Consider the following 7800-nt stretch of genomic DNA (forward strand, 5'->3'; position numbering starts at 1 on the left):
GCCGCGGGGCGATTTGCTGAATAAGCAGTTACCCTCCGTGCGACAAACCTCTCGCGTTTGAGTCCCCGTAGCCGATCCTCGTGCGATGGAAATCCTTCCTCCAGGTTCCGGAGCACCCCACTATTGCTGGAAATTCCTAACAAGATATCCTTTAGCCGTCCTGACTTGTCATACTCCCACACAGTGAAGCAGCGCACGGGGGTAATGCACTCCCCTCGCCGCCATCTTCCCCATATGAATGTTATTTCTTAATATTCAAAAAATAAACAATTTGCCCAAATTTTCTGATAGTTTTAAAAGTTTTTAAAATTTTGTTTTCTGATAATTTTACTCAGCATAGGAAAGTTACATGAGTAAGATTCAGGACTGTCATTTTAAAAATAAATAGAATAGATTATATATTGAGTTTCTCTGAAGGGAAGTATATTCAATCAGTATGTCATAGTAACAATTTTTCAAATTTTGAGATTCATCATTGGTCAGAACACGAATTAAAGTTACTGGAAATGGAAGATCTTTCCCATAGTTAAAGTGGTTTATCAGTGTCATAGCGAGAAGCATTTTCATATTCTAATGAAGGAGCCTCCCATGTAATACCTTTGCTAAGACATGAAGAAAGACCCAAACCACCACCTCCCCAACAGAAACAAAATGCATTGTGCCTCTTCTTCTCTTTATTATAAAACAGCCCATTGTGCTATTCAGATACTACCTTCACTTTTTGTCAAATATCCTTTTTGATCAAACAAAATATTTCTCTATAAACTTTGAAACTTACTATGATGAGGTAGTTAAATGGATAATTTCCTGTTATTAGAAATGATTTTATAAGTGTCAGGAAAAATTAGAATTATTTTCATCATGTTTAGGTATTAGCAAAATTATTGGCTGTTTAAAAATTCTGTTATGCTTTAGCTACTTGAGTGCCATTGAGTTGTGCTGCTTCATTCCAATTTTTGCAAATATTCTTCCTGAAATAATTTTTTGTTAACTCTAATTTGAAAAGAAAACATCTGCTATGTATATGTACATATACCCCCCAACACAGATATAGTGACAGGAAATTAGTAAAGAACATACTCCAGAAAAACTTGCATTTATTTCTTAATATTCAAAATATAAAAAATTACCCCAAAGTTGCTGATAGTTTTAAAAGTTTTTAAAATTTTGTTCTCTGATGATTTTTACTCAGCATAGTGATTTTATTGGTAATAATTTGATTCTACTAGATTTCTTGATTTTTCCCCTTGTTATCCATTTTAATATTGACATTTTCATGTAATGTCAAATTCTTTTCAGTTCATGAAAACTTCATATCTAGCTGGATGATAATTATATACAATTAATTATATAATGAAAATATTCAATTATAATCTGTTCATATAAAAACTGCTGGAGAGAGTGAGCTACTATTATTTTAGGCTTAGAATCCTGACAGGCCCAAAAGGACAAAGAGGAGTGTGAAGTGTTTCTGTGTCTTATTGAAATTTTTGGTCAATAAATTTTTGAGGCAGAAACATAACTATAAATTCAATTAACATTTGACTATAAAGACAATAATATAGCTCATTGTGTATCAATTCACTATTCTAATGAAAATTTGTGGTCATTTGTTTAAAAGACTGCCAAACACCAACTTTAGCTACTGAAACAATTGTTTTTTGTTCATATTAACAAAGGATTCTGAATCCTTTTGTCTAAAAAATAGCCAAGTGTTTTCATGGGGATTTAAATATGCTTGTCATACTGGCAAAATATGTATTTATACTTTACACTTTAAGATAATCGAGGTATGCTAAACCCCATTTCTATTGTATAGAGTGACATATTCAAAGAATGAATGTAAAAAGTACAATCACCTGCTATAGTATTGTTTTGGTGATCATGTTTATATTTTGTTACTAAATAATTTTGGACTATCTAACTTTAGGAATTATAATCACTACAACAAAACTATTAGAATAATTTGGTAATGCACAGGTAAGAAAATATTGATGCACATAACATCTCTGTAATATCACCTACTTTATTTTCTAAGACTCAGTATTAAAGAAAATCATATGTGCCATAGATTGTAATAGTAAAAAAAAAGAAAGAAGAAAGAAAAAGAAACAAGCATTCAAGACCTGTGCAGTGTCATAGGACAGTCAGAGCATTTTCAGTCTATGATTATAGATAACTCCTCAAAAAGGTATGAGAGGAAGAGGTTCTCTATTCCCCTTCAGCATCTTTACTACTTGTTCCAGCATTTTGGACAATTAGACTTGGGGTCATGTACAATTGCTTTGAAGTATAAGATCTATATCTAAACAGTCTTATTGATAACAAGGAAAATTCTAGTTACTAAATGATTAGCCATGCTGGATTAATAAAACAAAAAAAAAGTTGGCTCACTATGTTGCCCAGGGTGGCCTGGATCTCCTGGCTCAAGTGACTCCCCAGCCACAGCCTCTCACATGACCAGGACTACGGGTACCTGCCACCCTGCCCAGCTTAATGCTGGATTCTTGATTAGAATTATGAACTGTTATTATGTCTTGGCATCTGGCTGGTATTTGGTAGTGTTTTTGAAACTTTAGATCTGAATGCGCTTTTAGTTCCCTCATATACTCTAACTCAGCACAGGCAGCACCACTTCCTGAACTTTTATACCAACCCCCTTCCCACAATTACACCCATTTACTTATCTCCTCAAGAAATTAAAAAAAAAACCACTGTATTCTTTAAACTTCCTTAATTTCTTGACTTTTAATAGTAATAAATTACTATTTTAATGTAGCAAGAGAAGGGGTGTAGAGATCATAAGGAAGTCGTCTTCCTAGTCCTGATTGATGGAGTGTGGGGAGAAATCACTTACTGTAATTTCAGAGTTTCTAAAGAGTTCATTAATCATGCAGGTATCAAACAACTAAAGAATTAGAACCTTGAAAGGGAGACTACAAATGTTAAGAAATGCTGAATGCATGTTATCACAGAGATGGATCAAAATCAAATAACAAACACTTCTTGTAAGTAACAGGGTGGGTATTCAGAAATAATTCTAGAATTAACTGAGATGCTTGTGATCTGCTCACCTTTACTTCTACCAAAGTTAAATTATCAAGCTTTCTGACAAAAGAGGTTTTTTAAGGTTTGAAAGCCAGGAAATACATTCTCCAACATCTTGATAAATCTTGACCAGTTTGGCTCTGCCTACAGCTTTCCCATTTGACACATTTCAGTTGAGAATTTTCAGTAAATGTGCAGTACATGTTGTAAGGATTAAAAGTTCAAACATTTCTTTTTTAAAGTTAGGTTCTATAGCTGTTGATTTCCTATTGTTGACAGGAATCCACTGATCTAATTCTTCTAGAATGAGGTGTAGCTTGGCTGACCTAGTTCTTGGGATGGAGGATTAATAAACCAAATCTTCTGAGGAAAGGAAGGATTTTGGAAGAGTCAGTAGGATCCTAGCTATGTGGTTATAATTAATGACTGGATTCTTTGTTTCTGGTTTTGTTAACAAAGTGAGACAAAGAGATGGCCATATTGTTCTATGGATCGCCTAAATAGTCAATGACTTGGAGACAAGATGCAAAAAGCTGGATAGTGTCCCAATAGGCAAGCATGTAGAGTTAAAGAACCGGGCATTGAAAACTGGATCCTTCACATACAAACTATTTGACTGGGGCATCATCAAAGATCATCAGTTATTGCTAGTTGGGGAATAAGAGAAGGGGATAAGTATGTGGGATTTGGCATTAGATTGCTTGTTTTAATCGTACTCTGTACTTCCAAATTGTGTGTCCTCAGGACCATAAGACCATGTTCAACAAATTATTTTTCTCTTCCTTCTCTTCCTTGTCCTATGCTTGTTGCTCTTTTGTGGTAGAAATTACCATAGTAGTCCTTATAGTAAAAAAGGGTTAATGGCATGATGTCTCTGGTGAGAAGAGCATTAGATGTAGAAGAAGGCTACCCTAGAAGACTCCTGTATCATTAGAAATAAGATTTGGGTTAAAGGAACAAACTTGAAGAGAGGGGATGGAAGGAAAGCAAAAATGGGACTAATGGTTATTGGGAATATTGTATCCCCCAGTTATTGGGGGCGTGGGTATATTATTTGCCAGATCAACTGCATCCCTGAAAGTAGACACTAGTGTGTTTGAAGAGACCATCATCTATAATCTTCAACTGATCAAAATGTTAGATTGGAGACCAGAGTCTCATATTTGGGTTGGTTTTCTCCACATGGTTCCTATTGCAGCCTATTGGGAATGGAAAACTTTGTCAAAAAAATGCTTGCTTATTTTAAAAGGTTATTTTTTGTGAATAGCTAGAAATGAATACCAAGTATTATTGATCCAGTTCTTTATGTCATTGATATAAAATGATAGTGTTTTGTTTTTAGCCTGATTCCCTATGACCCCATTCTCCCCACTGACTACCCATCATCATTGGCCATTTTCACTGAGTTCCTTGAGGAACCAGGTACCTGGAAGGTGCCAGCGAACATCCTCTGAATTTAGTCACTTCTGATGTTGACGTGCTCCTTTTTTCTTAAGAACTTTATTTCCAGTTTCTTCTATAGTATCCAGCTATTCTAAAACAAGGTCAGACATAAATATTTTTCTTGACTTCATACAATTACACAAGGTATCACTCTCTCTTTGGATATATTTTGCATTCAATTTAGGGGCAGGGTTTATCTAGGCTATCAACAAAATAGTGACCCATATTTACCAACTTCTGGTAAAACAGCATTTTAGATTTCTTTAACCTTTGAGAACAATAACAAATGAAAGCATATTAAATATTTATATTTTGTTGATATATATCTAGTTAATATTGCCAATCTAAGAATTAACTTAATAAAGGAAATAAAATCAGTCATTGGCAGGGATCATGATTTCTTAAAATATTGGAAAGTTTCTGAACTTGGATAGTTTTTTTTTCCACCAAAACCCATCCATTTTGACAATAGATATGAAGCTTCCCTTAAATGATAATTCTGGAATATTGATTTCCTTAGTAATTTTCATCACTTTTAGCAAAATCATTGCCCTACAATTGGCATTTCTTATCTATATTTTGCATCATGAACTGGATAACTTATTTAGCTAGTCCTTCAAATCTACCTCCTTGAGATTCACTGACTGTATTTTCTCTGTGGAATACTGAAAATAGTCACTTTATCCTTGTCATCTTTGTGTTAAGCAAGGCAATAATTGATATTTCACTGATTCATTAATTTTTGATATAAAGTTTCACTGTTACTTCTTAATCTCTTCAGTATTTTATGGTCTTCCAATATATTCTTCTGCTTGTCATCAAACATTTTAACTACCTTTAGCTATGTACCCACCTTTGTTTTGCCCTTTCTTCTCTCCTGAAGGCAGGAGGCAATGGCTGTGCAGTATAGATGTATCAGGACCCAGAACACTGTTTAGAAAAGTCAGTGAGTTCCTGCTTGAGGAGGGCAGCAGAGGAGAGAAAGGAGCTCTCCTATGACATGAGCGCAGGACATAATGCCACTATACCTCCTCCATACTATGTGCTGTTCACTAATTTACAATCAGTATTTCACAAGCTCCTAACAATACTTTGAGGTAATTATATGAGAAAACTAAGGCTCTGAAGGTAAATTGTTAAAGGATTCACAGTTAAAAAATAAAGAAACTATAATTTAAGTCCAACCTTCTGGATTGGATTAATGGCTATGACTATATTTTAATGGATACATTACATTGCCTTTCTCCAAGGACACCAAAATCCTCATGATCCCCACTCTTGTACACTTACCAGCTTGCTCTTCAAAGTATTGTTCTGTTCAGCATGGGAGTTTTCTACAAATGCAGAATCTTGGACTCTACCCAAGACTTACTGAATCAGAATCTTTTTTTTCAATTATAGTTTTTCACATTAAAACTTGAGCATTCAAGGCCATACACCAATTATTTTTGCATTGCCATAACAGGCTCTGCTTCTGACAGATTTAGCTGCCCCTCTACATTCATGCTTGTGTCTTCGTACCTTCCTATGGCCTGACATGTCTCCTCCCTGCACTTTCCTTGATTAATTAAAGCCAACACATTTTCCAAAGAGATTGTTTTCTCAATTGCCATCTTTTTTTCTTTTGCATTCTAATCAGTTGGAATTGATAATTCTTTCTTCTGGATCCCCAGTGCTTGACATATATTTCTATAAACCTGTGATTGCCTCACCCTGAGAGGAGGTCTCTACCTGCCTGTTTTCAAGTATCTGGCAAAGTGCTTTCTTTGCTATCACAGGTGCTCTGTAAATGTCTAATAGATAAAATGTAAGTGGTATGAAGGGTCCATCTTTTCATGCTTTCTTAAAACTTTCAGTCTTATTCTTTGATCTAAAGGTTATTTAGAAGCATGAGTCTTAATTTCCAAAGAGTTGTTTTATTCTTTTAATTGTGCTTTTCCACTTTTTGTTGGTTGAATATAGACTCTAGAAACTTATAGTTAAAGTACATAGTAGATTTTCATATATGTATGTAAAATAAAAGAAAAGGTACTTGAGAGATTAAAACTTCTGCACACATTTATAAATTTATTTTATATTCACTTCTTTCATGTTATTATTTTTTTTGTTTTTGCAAAGTATGGCACATTTTGGAAGAGGTATATTAATATTATTGTATATACATTATAATTGTATGTGAATAAACTCACCAAACAAATATAGGTTTCCTAGTCTTCAAATGCATTCTTTGAATGCACTATATGTTTAAAAAAACTTAAAAAAATAACTATGGGTAAATGGCAGAAAGATCAATAGAGGGAAGGGAGCAGGGGTGGGGAAAGGGAGGAAAGAGAGATATTGGGGTCTGAATTAGAATAAGATATATTTTCCATGCTTGCTTAATTATATCAAAATGGATTCTACTGTCATGTATAATTGAAAAGAAGCAATTTAAAAAAACCTTTTTATAAAAAATTTTCCCTCCCTAACTTAAAATTTCACAAAAAGCTGGCATGAATTAATTATTGGCTGGAGCATAATTTATCTCTTTTGAAAGGAAAATAGTAGCAGTTTTGCATTTTCAGAGGGCACACTGGTCTGGGAAGCTAAATCATACATTTTTAAGCTGTCAGGAAATATCAGCTCTGGCTATCTAATTAGCTTCAGGAAAATGCTTGACTATCTCCTGTGTATCTCTCTCTTTAGCTGCCTCCTGTACTGTCCCAAAGTTTCATGTTTTGAACTGTCCATGTGGTAAAGCATGTTTGTGCATAAGACAAGATGGATCATCCTGAGTTCTGGGCGCTCTGAGAAAGATCAGTGGGTGAGAACACAAAGTGAATAAAAGGAGAAGATATCCGGCCTGTGGCTGTGAGGTGATAACTTCCATAATAATTGAAGAAAATGTTAGCACCCAATGCCTAATTGGATTTGGTTCATTTTAAGATTCTGTTTAATTAGGTTTACTGCAGAGTGGGAGGTTTGCTGGATTTGAAAAACTCCTGTCTTTCAAAATAATAAAGAAGGTTGGCTCCCTTGGTGGATCTTTGCCGTTTTATCACTCTGCTCATCATCCTCCGATTATTTTAGGCATTAGTAGGATGCTTTCCTGAGATAATCGAGGTTAAATGAACCTTGCAGTTAGGCATTTGCTTATTTCCTTGGACTCAGTTCAAATAGGTATAAACATTGTTTAACCATCCCTAGAGAAGAAACCAGGATGGGGGTGAGGGTGTCTACTGGGAAGCTCTTCATTCCACACCCAACACCAGAACAGCTGGCTTTTAAAACATGCAGCTCACTAATCTTTCTTTTTGACATAATTACTCT

General features: G+C 34.7%; 1 long non-coding RNA gene across 1 annotated transcript in view; it reads left to right on the top strand.

Moving 5' to 3' along the window:
- Positions 1-7514, top strand: part of LOC125620052 — a 121484-nt gene extending 113970 nt beyond the window's left edge. Inside the window, exon 5 of the long non-coding RNA XR_007351639.1 lies at positions 7177-7514. This is a non-coding gene — a long non-coding RNA (uncharacterized LOC125620052). The remainder of the gene's footprint in view (positions 1-7176) is intronic.
- The last annotated feature ends 286 nt before the right edge of the window (positions 7515-7800 follow it).

The sequence above is a fragment of the Marmota marmota genome, unplaced genomic scaffold, assembly GCF_001458135.2.
Source record: "Marmota marmota marmota unplaced genomic scaffold, marMar, whole genome shotgun sequence".
NCBI classification, from domain to species: Eukaryota; Metazoa; Chordata; class Mammalia; order Rodentia; family Sciuridae; genus Marmota; species Marmota marmota.